Genomic DNA, 14239 nt, shown 5'->3' on the forward strand with positions numbered 1-14239 from the left:
CACCATTGTAGCCCCACAGTAATTAGCATAATGTTGAGTCCACAGCAGGAGATTAATTATGATGCTAAATGAAGAAACTGCCAGGTAGTCTGTGGAGTTCATGCTTACACTCTCATGGATCCTTAGATGCCTTCTTCTTCCTTTGTTGGCCTTATTAAAGCTGCACAACCAAGCCCCCTATTTAGTATTCTCCTGGTGAGGTGCCAGGGAAACTATATGAAATAGAGCTGATGGGAACGAACCAGATGTAACTGAATCTTTCATCAGCTTAATCCCCCTTGCTGTACACACTCATCCCCAAGTCATCCCTTGAATTCTGGATCATCTTCTGGGAACGGCCTTCGAGGTCTCACTGAGCTGGCCAGGTCCTGACTCTTTGGACTCTCAGAAGTTATTGGGTAGAAACCCCACCGCCTGACTTCCCAGGACCAGAGAAACCCTCAGCCTGAGCTCCACCCGCCTCGTGGGAAGGGCGAAGTCTTCATTAGTCATCCCCACTCATTATTTCCACTGAAATCGAAAGTCTTCAGAGTAGATTTGGATCAGCCGCTCTCCCAGGTCCCCGTGTGTGCATCTCATTGTCTAAAGGCAAAACAGAGTGCAGGGGAAATAAGGAACTTCCTGAATGCCTGAGCAGGGCTTGCCAACCGTGGATATATGCGGTCGTTCTGTGCATTTGAAGCAATGCTCTTCAGTGGTGGTGTTGATGTCTTGGCTGCTACTAACTAACTAACTAACTAACTAACTAACTAACTAACACCTCTAACCCTCTACCAACCATCCATATGTGCACCCATGTCCCCACCCATAGATTCACTACCAACCATCCATCTATCCACCCACGCATTTATCCATCTACCTGTCACCCACATGTCCATCTACCTACTCACCATCCACATAGACACCTGTCTACCCACCACCCATCTAACCGTGTGCCACCCGTCCATATATGTCCCCATCTACCCACCCACCAATTTACCCATTGCTGCATCCATCTATCCAGCCCTTGTGCATCTACCCACCACCCACACATCCATCCATCCGCCCACCACTAACGTACACACCCATCCACCTTTCCACCCATCACGAGTCTTCAGACTAGAGCCACCAACTTCGCCGTGTGAGTTCTGCATGCACTCATTTTGTTATGTAAGACTACCTGACTTGTATCAGTAATTTAAAACAAAGTATGATTCATTGGTTCCCTAGAGTGCACTTTGGCAGACTCATACTTCAGTTTGTTGTTGGGACCTTATGAGGAGGGGTAGACATTGCTAACATCTCCCTGGGGAAGAAATTGTCACAGCATCAGTCATCTGCCAATTTATCCATAAATCTGTCTATGTATCTACCTATTCTCTCTATTCCTATACCTATCCATCCATCTCACCACCAGTCTATTCAATCACCCAGTTATCTCTCCACTCACTTCTCCATCTCTCCATCTGTTTATCCATTCATCTACCTATCTCTCCATCCATACCGACAACCCACCCAAGGAATATTTATCGAATATCTGTTGTGTTTATATCCTTTAAAGAATCAATTTCTTGTTGCCTCAGACAAAGAGCTTCAGTTGGATGACTGAAGCTGATGATCTCAGACAGCTGTGCCTTCCAGGTAAGCATGTTTGAAGGTGACCTTAGATCTTGGTGCCACACAGCCGATGGGACATCAGACTTCTCAGGGAGACTTTTCCAAGCCCAAGGCTTGACTCACACCTAGCCACTCCTCACTCGGCACCTGTGGCACCTCACCCTGCACCACCTACAAGGTCACATCGACCCATCTGTGTACCAGCTTGGCTTGGATCTCCATTTCCTACACTATTGGAGAGACTCAGGTTTGGGGAGATAGTTCAGTTGGTAAGGTGCTTGCTGTGCAGCTGTGAGGACTTGAATTTGATCCCCAAAATCCATATGAAAAAGCAGGTGTATTGGTGTATGTTATAATCCCAGAACTGTGGGGACAGAAGCGGGAGGATTCTTAGGTTTTGCAAGGTGAGGGGGCTGGAGAGATGGCTCATCAGTTAAGACCTCTTGCTGGCTTTCTTAGGGATCTAGGTCTTTGTTCCCAGCAACCACAGCAGATGGCTCACAACGGCCTGTACCTCCAGTTTCTCTTCTGGTTCCTGTGGGCACTGCATGCAGACTGGGTATGGTGGTGCCTGCCTGTGATCCCGCACTTGAGAGGTTGGATGTTCAGTTACCTTTGGCTACATAGCCAGTTGGAAGTCATCCTGGTCTAAAAGATCTCGTCTTACAAGATAGGTAGGTGGATGGATGGATGGATAGATGATAGATAGATAGATAGATAGATAGATAGATAGATAGATAGATAGATAGATGATTGATAGATATAGATATGGACACAGACATTCATAAATAAATACATAAATAATAAAATTTAAAGCTAAAGCCACCCTACCCCCACCCCCACCCCAGAACGTAAACAGTTACACGAAGCTCACTGTCTTTCCTCAATCACCTTCCACTGTCCTGCATCTCACACAGGGCCTGACAGCCCCCACCCAGCTCAGGGAAAAACTGCGGGGATAAATAAATAAATTCTGCAATCAAGAGGAGGGGGGCCCAAGGGTCCGCCCCCAGGCAGGACCAGAGAGAACTGGAGCCAGTGTTAGGCAATAACCAAGAGGAAAAAAAAAAAAAAAAAAAAACTAGAACAGATCAGCCTGGGGCACAGAATTAACTAACAGCCTTCTCTTTGTCTGGGGCTGATGAAAGTGAAATTGATACGCCCTCCGGGCTGAAGGAAGCCGAATGCCAGGTTGAACACCTTGTCAACTGCTGTGGCTGAATCCTTAGTCCCTGGACACCTTCATCTCTCCAACCCGAGTGAGCTGCCGTAATACCGGGCTTACTCAAGGCCCAGAACCTCAGGCTGCAAAAGCCCTCAGACACCCACCTTCTGCTCCTCCCACCTGTTAAAGATCCCCCTTCACTCCGTGCCTGACTTAATTAGGCAATTACAGACCCTGGTGCAGGCTTCACTTCCTGGCTGAGCCGAGCTGTGGGGAGGCTGAAAAGCTGCTCCCAGGATCTAGTGAGAACACCGGGTCCTTTGAGGGTTCTTCGGCTGAAGCACATCCCTGTATCCAATCACAGCCTCTCCAGCGTCAAGGAACACACAAAACTGTTTGTTCAGTCCTGGGGACACAGGGGAAAAGACATTAGCATCCCTGGGGAGCACCATTGGGTGCCCATCCGCCCCTCCCCCATCACTCGAGCACACCACAGCGCCAGATTCCCTTTAGTGAGCTGTTTGCTCGCTCTGTGCCCGGCCCCCCGTGGTGAGATCCACCTCCCGTGGTGAGGTCTTCCAAGCCACCAGGAATGTTTCCTGGGACCCAGGGGGTCAGCCTATCTGTTGAGAGACTACCCAATCCTGTCCATATGTTCAACATCACGTAAGGAAACGTTGTAGAAATTTCCTGTGGAAAACTTCCTCACTTGCCTGGAAGACGTTCAAGAGGAGATAGGATAGCAGTTGCGAGGGGTGGAACTGTAGAAGCCTTTTTGTCCCCATGAATACCACATCCCACCATTCTCTCCATCACACACCCAGTCCTTGTTTGTTCCTATTTTATTGATTTAGTTTATTTATGCTGGGGACAGGCCCAGGGACTTGCACATACTAGCCAAGTGCTCTATCACTGAGAGACTTCTATTCCCCTTGGAGACAATCCTGATGTCACTGAGAGCTCAGAACTGTAACAGCCATCTGTGACCCTCTCAGTGGGCATCCCGAGGGTTTTACAACACTCTAAGTCCTCCGGCCTGGCATCCCTGGCAATGCCACTGAGTGCCTTGTTTGTTTAGCTTTTGCCGACTGTCCCTTTGTTCTTGGAATGGAAGCGAGGCAAGAACCCAACAGGAGATGTCTCAGAATGACACGCATGCACACATATGCACTCACAGGTGCACATAAAGAAATGTAATGCTCATTTATCAGGAAACTGCCCCGTGCTGCATGAGCTCACTGAGAAACTGGCCCTGAGAGAGGGGCTGCCCCTGTTCCCTCGGCTATCTTTATCTCAAAGTATCCTCAAAGCCCTTTGCCTGGGGATGGGCTGGTACCCTCACCCTGTGAAGGGGAGAGATAACAGCAAAACAGCCCAAAAAGTAAAAACCCCACGTCCTTGAGAACAGCTAGAACTAGTAACAGGGTTTGCCAAGTATTTATTCCGAATATAAAAATGCCTGCAGCCGGGAAGAGAAGCCAGGAGTCCGGCCGTGGGACGCTCATCCGTGGAGAGAAGGCTCAACGGGGAACTCCAGCTCCCTGCCTCAACTTCCACAGCGGATTTCTGCTGGAGTCTGTGAGCTCTCCCTTCGATGATGTGATCTCTGGTGTTATGTGTCTTTTCCATGGAAGCCTCACCTGAGGGGACACTCTGCTTTGCCCGGGACCCTCTCTACTGAGAAGCCCAAAGGGCTGCCTTAACGAAGCTTCCTCAGTCCATTTCTGCTGGATGTGCGGAGCACCTGGTGCTTTCCTACCTGTCCACCTTCCTACCGCTAGCTATTTGTTCTTTTAGTTAGGCTTGCTGTGTGTGTGTTTAGGAAAATCACCCGTTTAAAACAAAAAGATATGGTTCTCAAAAACTATTCCATAGACCATATAAGGCCATAAAAATAAATAAATAAATAAGTAAATAAACAAATAAATAAATAAAACTTGATTCTAAGCTTTGATGTTTGGCACACGAGGATCATCAAGAATACACCTTTAAAGTTAAGATATTTTCCACTTATAGTTGATCCAGCCGGGACCCATCATAAGTTTAAGGAGCACCTGTGTTTTTAAACGAGGTCAAGGTACCACACACACACCGATTGTTAACTTTAGTAACTTAGTATAAACTAGTGATTAGGCAGTAGGTTTCACCAAAGGGTGCAACAACTCAAGAAGCAAAAGTTGCTGGCTAAAAAGTCTTCTCTCTCTCTCTCTCTCTCTCTCTCTCTCTCTCTCTCTCTCTCTCTCTCTCTCTCTCTCTGTGTGTGTGTGTGTGTGTGTCTCTGTGTCTCTCTGTGTCTCTCTCTCTGTCTCTGTGTGTGTGTGTGTGTGTGTGTATGTGCGTGCCTGCACGCCGTGGGAATGCAGTACCCCCTGGAACACTGTAGAGGGCATCGAATCTGGAGTTGGAGTTATATGCAGTTGTGAGTTGCCTGAACTGGGTGCCCGGTAAAGACTCCCAGCACAGATAAGGCTGCCAGAAGAGTTGAACATGGTCATACTTCTAATCTCAGCACCCATAGGCTAAGGGAAAATGTGATGGTTTGTGTATGCTCAGCCCAAAGAGTGGCACTATGGGAAGGTGTGGCCCTGTTGGAATAGGTGTGGCCCTGTTGGAGTAGGTGTGGCCTTGTTGGAGTAGGTGTGGCCTTGTTGGAGTGGGTGTGGTCTTGTTGGAGTAGGTGTGGCCTTGTTGGAGTAGGTGTGGCCTTGTTGGAGTAGGTGTGGCCCTATTGGAGTAGGTGTGGCCCTGTTGGAGTAGGTGTGGCCTTGTTGGAGTAGGTGTGGCCCTGTTGGAGTAGGTGTGGCCCTGTTGGAGTAGGTGTGGCCTTGTTGGAATAGGCACATCACTGTGGTTGTGGGCTTAAGACTCTCATCCTAGCTGCCTGGAAGCAAACCTTATGCTGGCAGCCTTCAGATGAAAGAATTCTCAGCTCCTCCTCTCCATCATGTCTGCCTGGATGCTGCCATGTTCCAGCCTTGATGATGATGGACTGAACCTCTGAACCTGTAAGCCAGCCCCAATTAAATGTTATCCTTATAAGACTTGCGTTGGTCATGGTGTCTGTTCACAGCAGGAAAACCCTAACTAAGACAGAAGCAGATACAGAGTTTGAGGCCACCCAAAGCTACTTAGACAGGACTTGTCTCAGAAATAAACAGTAAAAGGCACCGTGCCTTGGTTCACAGAGTTCCACTCCTGCCTGTGTGTAATAGTCACTCTTCCATAATTCTTCCTGGCTCCACGACACTCCTGTGGCTGTATTGTGCTAACATTAACAACGACTAATTAGCATTATCATTCTTGTTAATTTAACTAAAAGCAGTATTTTGTGCAAAAGAGGTGCAGATGGCTGTAATCAAAAGCTAATCAAGCATTTCACCAACGAGATCCACGGAAACTGGGTCATTTATGCTCTGCCTGCTGATGACCCACGGATTGGACACAGACACCCGGGAAGGTGGGGGGACTGTTTCAATTATGCACGGTTTACAGCAGGGAGCCTCCACCCATCTAGAGCCTTGTGGCAAGCAGGAATTTGCCTCATTTCCTGGAGACAGGTAATTATGGCAGTGACTGTCAGTATCACAATCTCTGTTTGCCCATCTCCTTCAATAAAATAGGAAGAGGAGGAGGAAGAGGAGGAAAAAGAGGAAGAGGAGGAGGAAGAGGAGGAAGAAGAGAAAGAGGAGGAAGAAGAGAAAGAGGAGGAAGAAGAGAAAGAGGAGGAAGAAGAGAAAGAGGAGGAAGAAGAGGAAGAGGAGGAAGAAGAGGAAGAGGAGGAAGAGGAAGAGGAGGAAGAGGAAGAGGAGGAGGAGGAAGAGGAGGAAGAGGAAGAAGAAGAGGAGGAGGAAGAGGAGGAAGAGGAGGAGGAGGAGGAAGAGGAGAAAGAGGAGGAGGAGAGGAGAGGAAGAGGAGGAAGAGGAAGAAGAGGAGGAGGAGGGAGAGGAGGAGGAGGAGGAGGAGGAGGAGGAGGAAGAGGAGGGAGAGGAGGAGGAAGAGGAGGAAGAAGAGGAGGAAGAGGAGGAGGAGGAGGAGGAGGAGGAAGAGGAGGAAGAGGAGGAAGAGGAGGAGGAGGAGGAAGAGGAGGAGGAGGAGGAGGAAGAGGAGGAGGAAGAGGAGGAAGAGGAGGAGGAAAAGGAGGAGGAAGAGAAGGAGGAGGAAGAAGGAGAAGAAGAAGAAGGAGGAGGAGGAGGAGGAAGAGGAGGAGGAAGAGGAAGAGGAGGAAGAAGAGGAAGAGGAGGAAGAGAAGGAGGATGAGACAGTGGCAACGGTAGTAGCAGCCATCACTTGCTGAGTGCAGTGGCTTGGGACTCTATTCCCAGCACTCTGGAGCTCAGTAAGAGGATCCAGGGCTCAAGGTCAGCATGAGTTGAGAAGCAAGAATCTATCTCAATTGAACCAAATAAAAGAGTTAAGGAAAAAGTACCAGGTCATACTCCAAGACAGTGGTTCTCAGCCTTCCTAATGCTGCAACCCTTTAATATGGTTCCTCAGGTTGTGCTGACCTCCCCATCTGTAAAACTATTTTGTTACTCCTTCATAACTGTAATTTCGCTTCTGTTATGAATTGTAAAGTATAGGATGTGCAGGATCCCTGGAGGTCGAAGCCCACAAGCTGAGAACCACCAGTCTAAGAGCCTTCCTTTGGCTGGCAGCAAGGCTGGCCTACATGCTATTCCAACCTCTGAGCAGGTTTCTACTGGGCACTGGCTCCTCTGAGCATCCGCCCGCGAAGCCGGTTGGCACCACTCCCACAAGCAATTACCAAGGCCCGGCCACTTGAAGTCACAGCCCCTATCAAGTCGCACCAATGAGCACACTTCCAGGAAGCAGGGGGCAGCACCCCGCCCCCTGCCGCCTGGAATTTCACTTTGCTCCGGCGCCAACCGCGGAACTGTGTGGTGTCTGGGCACTAAAACCATTTGTGGGAAAAGGATCCAATGTACAAATGGCTGAGTTCTCTATTATGAGATTTTTTTTTTTCTCCACTCAGTGGAAAGGGCTTTCCCTCCTCCGATTGGCTGGAAGCTCCATTCAAGTAATAGCACAAAGAATGTATTGTTCTGCGTTGTACGCACAGTGGGACTTCTAAAAGAGAAGGGTGTGGGCAGGGCGATGGTTCTGCATCCATCCAGTAAAGTGCTTGCTTCTTGAGCACAAGGGCCTGGGTCGGATCCAGCTCCCGCATAAAAAGCAGGGCATGGCAGTATGTCTTTGTGATGCCGGCATTGGGAAAGTGGCGACAGGAGGATTCTCCCAGTTCACTGGCCAGCCAGCCTAGCCTACTGAAGGAGCATCAGGTCCCAGAGAGAGAGACCCTGTCTCTGAAAACAAGATGGATGGAGCCTGAGGTTGACCTCTGCCCCCCCACACACACCCCAAAATAATAAATAACACACACCTGTAGTTCTAGCCCCTGGGAGGCTGAGGCAGGAAGATGACAGATTCCAGGTGACCTGGGCTACATCAATAAGGCACTGTCTCGAAAGAAAACATGGCACTGGCAAGAAGGAAGGCCTGGCTAGGTAAGGACGAGAAAAATCACCTGCTATGACCAAGATGACCCAGACACTTGGGAAAAGGCTGACCTTGCGGACTGGAAGTTATGGCTGTTCTCCTCCCGGGTCCACTGAACAATAGTTCAGACTCTGAGCTTAGTAGGTGGGTAAAAGGCTGAGGCTAAGGCAGGGAGCCAGGCTGAGGAAGCAAGTATTAGCCTCCCGTGATTTATTGGAAATAGGCCATTTAAGATAAGAGACCAGATCTCTCCCTGCACTAACCTTCCATTCTTGGTTGACACGGAAGGAAAAAGACGTTGAGGTGTATCGAAAGGAAAATAATCGAAGTAGAGGGAGCCCAGGGAGGAGCTGGCAGAGGGAGGGGTAGGATGCCCGCCTGTCTATCTGAGAGCAGGGCTCACAGGACAGAAAGCAGAAGGATGAGGAAGAAGAGGATGAGGAGGAGAGGGAGAAGGTGATCAAGGTGGTCCAGCACCAGAACTGGAAGAGGCTTTTGCAAGAGCGACGTTGCATCCAATTTGTAAGAGGTCGGGGACAGCAGCTCAGCCAGCCAAGTGCTTGCCCTGCCAGACAAGGAGCTGGGAGTTCAATCCCGGAACACACGCAAGCAGCAAGATGCTGTGGTCGGCACCCGTGTTTGGGAAACTGAAGTCATTAAGTAGCTTCCCCAAGTTCACAGTTACAAAGGGGCTGAGCCAGAAAGAAGTGAATGAATGTGGAGTTGTTGTGATAAGGTGCATACTCTAGTTTTATCTCTGTCGCTTTGACAAAACACCCGGATGAAAAGCAACTTGGGAGGAAAAGGCCTACTTCCGCTCACAATTCCAAGTTACAGACCATCCCTGTGGGGAAATAACAGAGGCAAGGCAGGAGCTTAGGATAGGTATCCACGGTATATCCACAGTCAGACACAGAGAATGATGTCTGTATGCTTCTTGCTTGTTTGCTTGTGCTCAGCTTGACTTCTCAGTGTAGGACTCCTTGCCTAGGGAATGGCACTACCCACAGTAGGCTGGGTCTTCCCACATAAATTGACTTGATTAGTTAACACGATCTTCCCCAGATGTGCTCATGGTCCAACCCGGTGTAGACAATTCTTCCATGAGACTGATTTTCCTGGGTGACTCTAGCTTGTGTCTAGATTGTGTTGACAATCGAAAGTGACCGTCCTTTACGTGAGGTCTTGAAGGATGAGTGGGATTTTGACAGAGATGATGGGACAGGACACTGAGGAGCAGTGTGTATAACGTTGTAACAGCGTGTATAACGTTGCTGAGACAGGTCATTTAGCCTGCGAACCCAGGGGGATGGTGTGTTTATTGTAGTTGCTAGTGGCCAGGCGGGAGATGCTTCTGGTAAGGGTATGGGCAGGTTCTACAGATCCTCAACCAACGCGGCATCTGTTTGATAGAGACATTGCTATACTCAGAGCTTTTTTGTCAAAAGAACCCTAATCTGGGGCTGGGGATGGCTCTCTCACCAGGCAGCCTAGCCTAATTGGTATATTCCTGTGCAGGGAGAAACCCTGCTTCAAAGCAACAAGATAGATGGTCTCTGAGAAACAACAGCCAAAGCTGATCTCTGGACACCACATGTATGTGCACTCATGCGTGTTACGGTAAATATTAAAAAATGAGTATGCTCTATCCCACGCTAGCACCGGCACCCGTAGGACCACATGGCACTGCGGAGTACTTTTAACTCAGGGCTCCATGCTGCCCCCACGTACTCTCAGACCCAGGCAGTCCTCGAGCCGTTCCAGCATGGCACCTTGCCATGCAGGTCCCTAGAGTCAGTTCTGACACCGGAAGGCCATTTGGAACTAACCACAATTTATCTCTGGTTCGTACCTCTCCCGGAGTCTCTCAGCTAGCCGCAAACTCTCTGGGTCCAGCTACCTAGTAAAATTAGGACTCAGCGAACTACAGCCCAATGATCAGATTTCTGTTAAATTCTCAGTCCACAATGCATCCACACAATAAACTCACAACCAATTGATAAGGATATAAACCACCCACCTAGATAAGATAAATTTACCTATAGAAATCCATCCCTTAAAAAGTATACATGACTGTCTAGGGCCATTCAAGACCACCTGGATTTTTTTTTTCCGGAGCTGGGGACTGAACCCAGGGCCTTGCGCTTGCTAGGCAAGCGCTCTACCACTGAGCTAAATCCCCAACCCCTCTCTGTCTCCATCTTGATTCTCCTCTCCTACCCCTTCTCTCCCGCCTTACAACGGCTTTGTCTCCACCTAATTTTTTACTGTCCAATCATGGCCTTGACCTAACTTGTGCCAGCCTGCATAAAGACATCAACCTACAGATGTGCATTTGTATCTACACACACACACACACACACACACACGGGCGAGCGACATCCAGCCTGGAGAGGGTTATACCAGCAAGCTCTGATGTTACCAGAGCCTTCGTGGTGAGCCCACTCTGGCAGACGCGATGCAATCCTGAGATCTCATGGCAGAGAGTAGGAACCGACATGCAGCTTCTGCTGAACCGCTCACCGAGGTGGAAAGTTGAGGGTTCTTTGGAAAGTCCGTTGTGTTGGGTGGGGTTTTGCTGGGACAAACCCGTGAAGGAGTGTTTTCCTGAAGCAGACACAGAGGAAGGCATGTTTTGCTGAAGCAAGCACGTAAAAGGACACACGATGAAGGATTTCTCAGTAACGACACCCATGTATTGCTCTGCCTTACATCGCGTAGCTGAGCTGCATTTGTCTGGTGGTGTGCGGCGGTTTCTTGCTGATTCCTCGGGCTGATTGGCAGAGTGATGTCAGGTGATACCGACTCGCGTGGAGCTTTGCTAAGGCAGACTCACATGCTGAGGCGAGACCCGCGGAGATCACGTGCTATCCGGAGGGAGTATAAATAGGACGCAACGGCCTGTGAGAGGGACTCGCTGGTAGAGTGAGCTCTGCAACACTTGTTGGCCTTGCATCTTCGCTGACCTGACCCTTCTTGTTGCTGAGAGAGGCACAGCCTCCTGGCATTCCTGCCGGTCGCTCCTGCTGACTCGTGCTGAGGCTGATGCCTATTGGTGTTTGCTATCCCCACTCTACCGAACTGGACCGCTGGTGTCTCCGTGAAGTGTTTGCGAGTGGATCCAGCTGCTGCTGACCCGTGAACCGAACTGCTGACTTCCTGACAATGCAGATGGGAGTTGTTCCAAAGAACCATTTCTAACCAGGTCTACTCCCCCCTCCCCACCATATCCTTTCTTTCCCACTACCTCTGGTGGGTGGTAGGCTAGAAGGGAGGTTAAAGCATTTAAGAACCATCATTAAACCTAGGCTTTGGAAAAATTAAAGCTACAATTCATCATTAAGCGATGCCCTCCCCCCAGCTAGGACCCACTCCTGACCCTGGTCTTGTCTGTCATTCCCAATTAAGGGAATCTGTAACTACACACCAATCAGGTCTAGAAAATGGCTCCATCCTTCTTGATGAGACCAGGACTCATACGAACCTTGAAATTTTAAAGCATCCATGCTCTGCTCAGACACCCGAGGACTTGCCAGCATGGATGCAAATTTCCCTGCATTCCATATGATGAAGGGAAGAGTGGGTCCCCAGGCTTGCATTGAATTCTCCTACCCCGGGTCTTATGTTATTAAAACTTTATAGAATTCTTTCACAGCCTCCTCCCATGAGACCTTCCCACACTGGCGGGCCCACACTTTGGAATTTATGTTCTTTCTTCTCCCAAATTGAAGCCTTCCTGTCTCTCCGTGCTGTGTCTCATTTGGGCCAGAGTAGAACAAATTACCTTGGTGGAATAAGTTCTTACTAATGGCAAGAAAGAAACTAAATCCACACTTGAAGTAAATCAGAGTGCTGTGTTGTGAGGCTCATCTGGATATAACAGACCAATGACTCCAACCACCCAAGAGGTAGCAAAGGGTGTGCGCATGAATATACTATTCTGCCACAGCCAGCCAACCCAGGGTGAGGGCTCACTGCTTGGAGTCCATGGGAGCTACTCTGGGAAACTGAGGCAATGCAAGAGAGATGTCAAAGGCACCAGAAAGCTAAAACCTGAAGAGGAAAGGGGGTCTTTAAGGAGGACCTTGGGGTGGAATACATTGCTTTAACTCTATTACTGGCTGTTTGGGAAAAGGAGTATGATTTAATTCAGCCTGGGAAGGTAGTTTAGTTGTAAAAGAATTGCCTAAAAACCCCCAGTGAGAGGCTGGGGTGTGACTCAGTGGTAGAGCCCCTACCTAGAATCCCCCAGTAAGGGGCTGGGGGCGTGGCTCAGTGGTAGAGCCCCTACCTAGAATCCCCCAGTGAGGGGCTGGAGGCGTGGCTCAGTGGTAGAGCCCCTGCCTAGAATCCCCAAGTGAGGGGCTGGGGTGTGGCTCAGTGGTAGAGCACTTGCCTAACATCATACACATCTCCCATTGCCTGGGTTCAGTCTCCAACAAGGTCATACAAATTGAATTAGTTTAAACCACTGGTTATTTCCTCCATCTTTTTCTACTTCCAAATAAAATCGTAGAAAGCAGCATAAACTCAACTTCAGAAGAAGCGGGGTTTCCTCTAAAATTAGGCTTGGTTATTAGACAGAACTTCAGATTCCTCTTAATTTTTCTATTTAATTTTATATATGGATGTTTTGCCTGCATTTGTGTCTATGTATCGCATTCACGAAGTGCCCAAGGACGCCAGAAGAGGGCGTCAGATCCCTTGGAACTGGAGCTACAGACGGTTGTGAGCCACCATGTGGTTGCTGGGAATTGAACCCAGGTCCTCTGGAAGAGCAGCCAGTGCTGTAACCACTGAGCCGTCTCTCCAGCCCAACCTCAGATTCTGAAATCGCTCGTTCTTAAGAATTGGCAGAAGAGAAAACAGGGGCAGAGGGACAGTTCAGGATCCCCCCACCTTATAGCTGAAAGTCACCTCTAGGGACTTACTGCCCCCAAACATCTCCTCAGTTTACCTCCAGGATCCTGAGCGAAGAGAAATCCAACTCACCATAGCATGCACAGGATGGACAAAGAAACCAGGGATGTGCAACCCGAGAATCTCTGTGAAGTCAGTCTCCTCTGGAGGCTGAGGGGTAAGAAGACACTGAGGCACACATCCCTGATATCGGACTGTCCTTGGAGTCTCTAGGGTTCCTTCATGGCTCCCAGCCCAAGAGTCAAAGACCCGTCTGCCAGCAGGGGCGTTATAGTTATGCCAACACCATCGTCATCGTCATCACGCTTTCATAGCGTTCTTCCTTCCTGTCCATGTAAAGGGCGTGTGGGGAGCTGAGAGTGATGGCTCACACTTGTCATACTAGGAGGTAGAGGCTGGGGCAGCCTGGGCTACCTAATAAGCCCCTTCTCAAGTACAACAAAAAGTGGCTTTAGTTTCTAAAGTCCCTCAGGTACTTCATGAACATCTTTCTTTAGTACATCCTAGGAGCCATTTTGTCCTGGTTACAACTTTCCAATCTCTGGCGACGGCAGAATAATGAGAGAATCTTATTGGTACTTGGGGAGACAATGAATCCCCTGCAGTGTGAGAAGCATGGATACCCAGCCTCGACCAGAGCCTTTCTCTTGAGGACCGTGAGAACCCATTATTGGGACTTAAACATTTGATGTTGGCAGAGGGGAGACAATGTCAGTCCGTCGTCAAAATTCCAAGACTTATCTAAAAGTGCACCTCCAACCTTTTGGGAAACCCTAAAATATAGAGAGCCGTAAACTGGGTGAAGTGGTGATCCCAGAATCGGGAGGCTGAAGCTGGAAAGTTTAAGGTTATCCTGAGACATATAGTGAGATTCTGCACTTACTACACCACCACCAGCAATAACAACAGGGGCAGGGGTGTTCCCGAGAGGTAGAATACTTTCCTAGACTCCTCCGGTGAGGGGCTGGACGTAACTCCATGGTAGAGCACTTGTGTAGGTCCTGGGTCCTGTCTTCAACAAATCAATCAATCAATCAATCA

General features: G+C 49.1%; 1 long non-coding RNA gene across 1 annotated transcript; it reads right to left on the minus strand.

Moving 5' to 3' along the window:
• Nucleotides 1-252: 252 nt before the first annotated feature.
• On the minus strand, nucleotides 253-3176 carry LOC116885532. The gene is made up of 2 exons (XR_004386015.1): nucleotides 2995-3176; nucleotides 253-582 (listed from the first exon to the last, which is right to left on the minus strand). It is a non-coding gene; the product is annotated as an uncharacterized LOC116885532 (long non-coding RNA).
• Between the last annotated feature and the right edge of the window lie 11063 nt (nucleotides 3177-14239).

Source organism: Rattus rattus, chromosome 16 (assembly GCF_011064425.1).
Source record: "Rattus rattus isolate New Zealand chromosome 16, Rrattus_CSIRO_v1, whole genome shotgun sequence".
Taxonomy (NCBI): domain Eukaryota; kingdom Metazoa; phylum Chordata; class Mammalia; order Rodentia; family Muridae; genus Rattus; species Rattus rattus.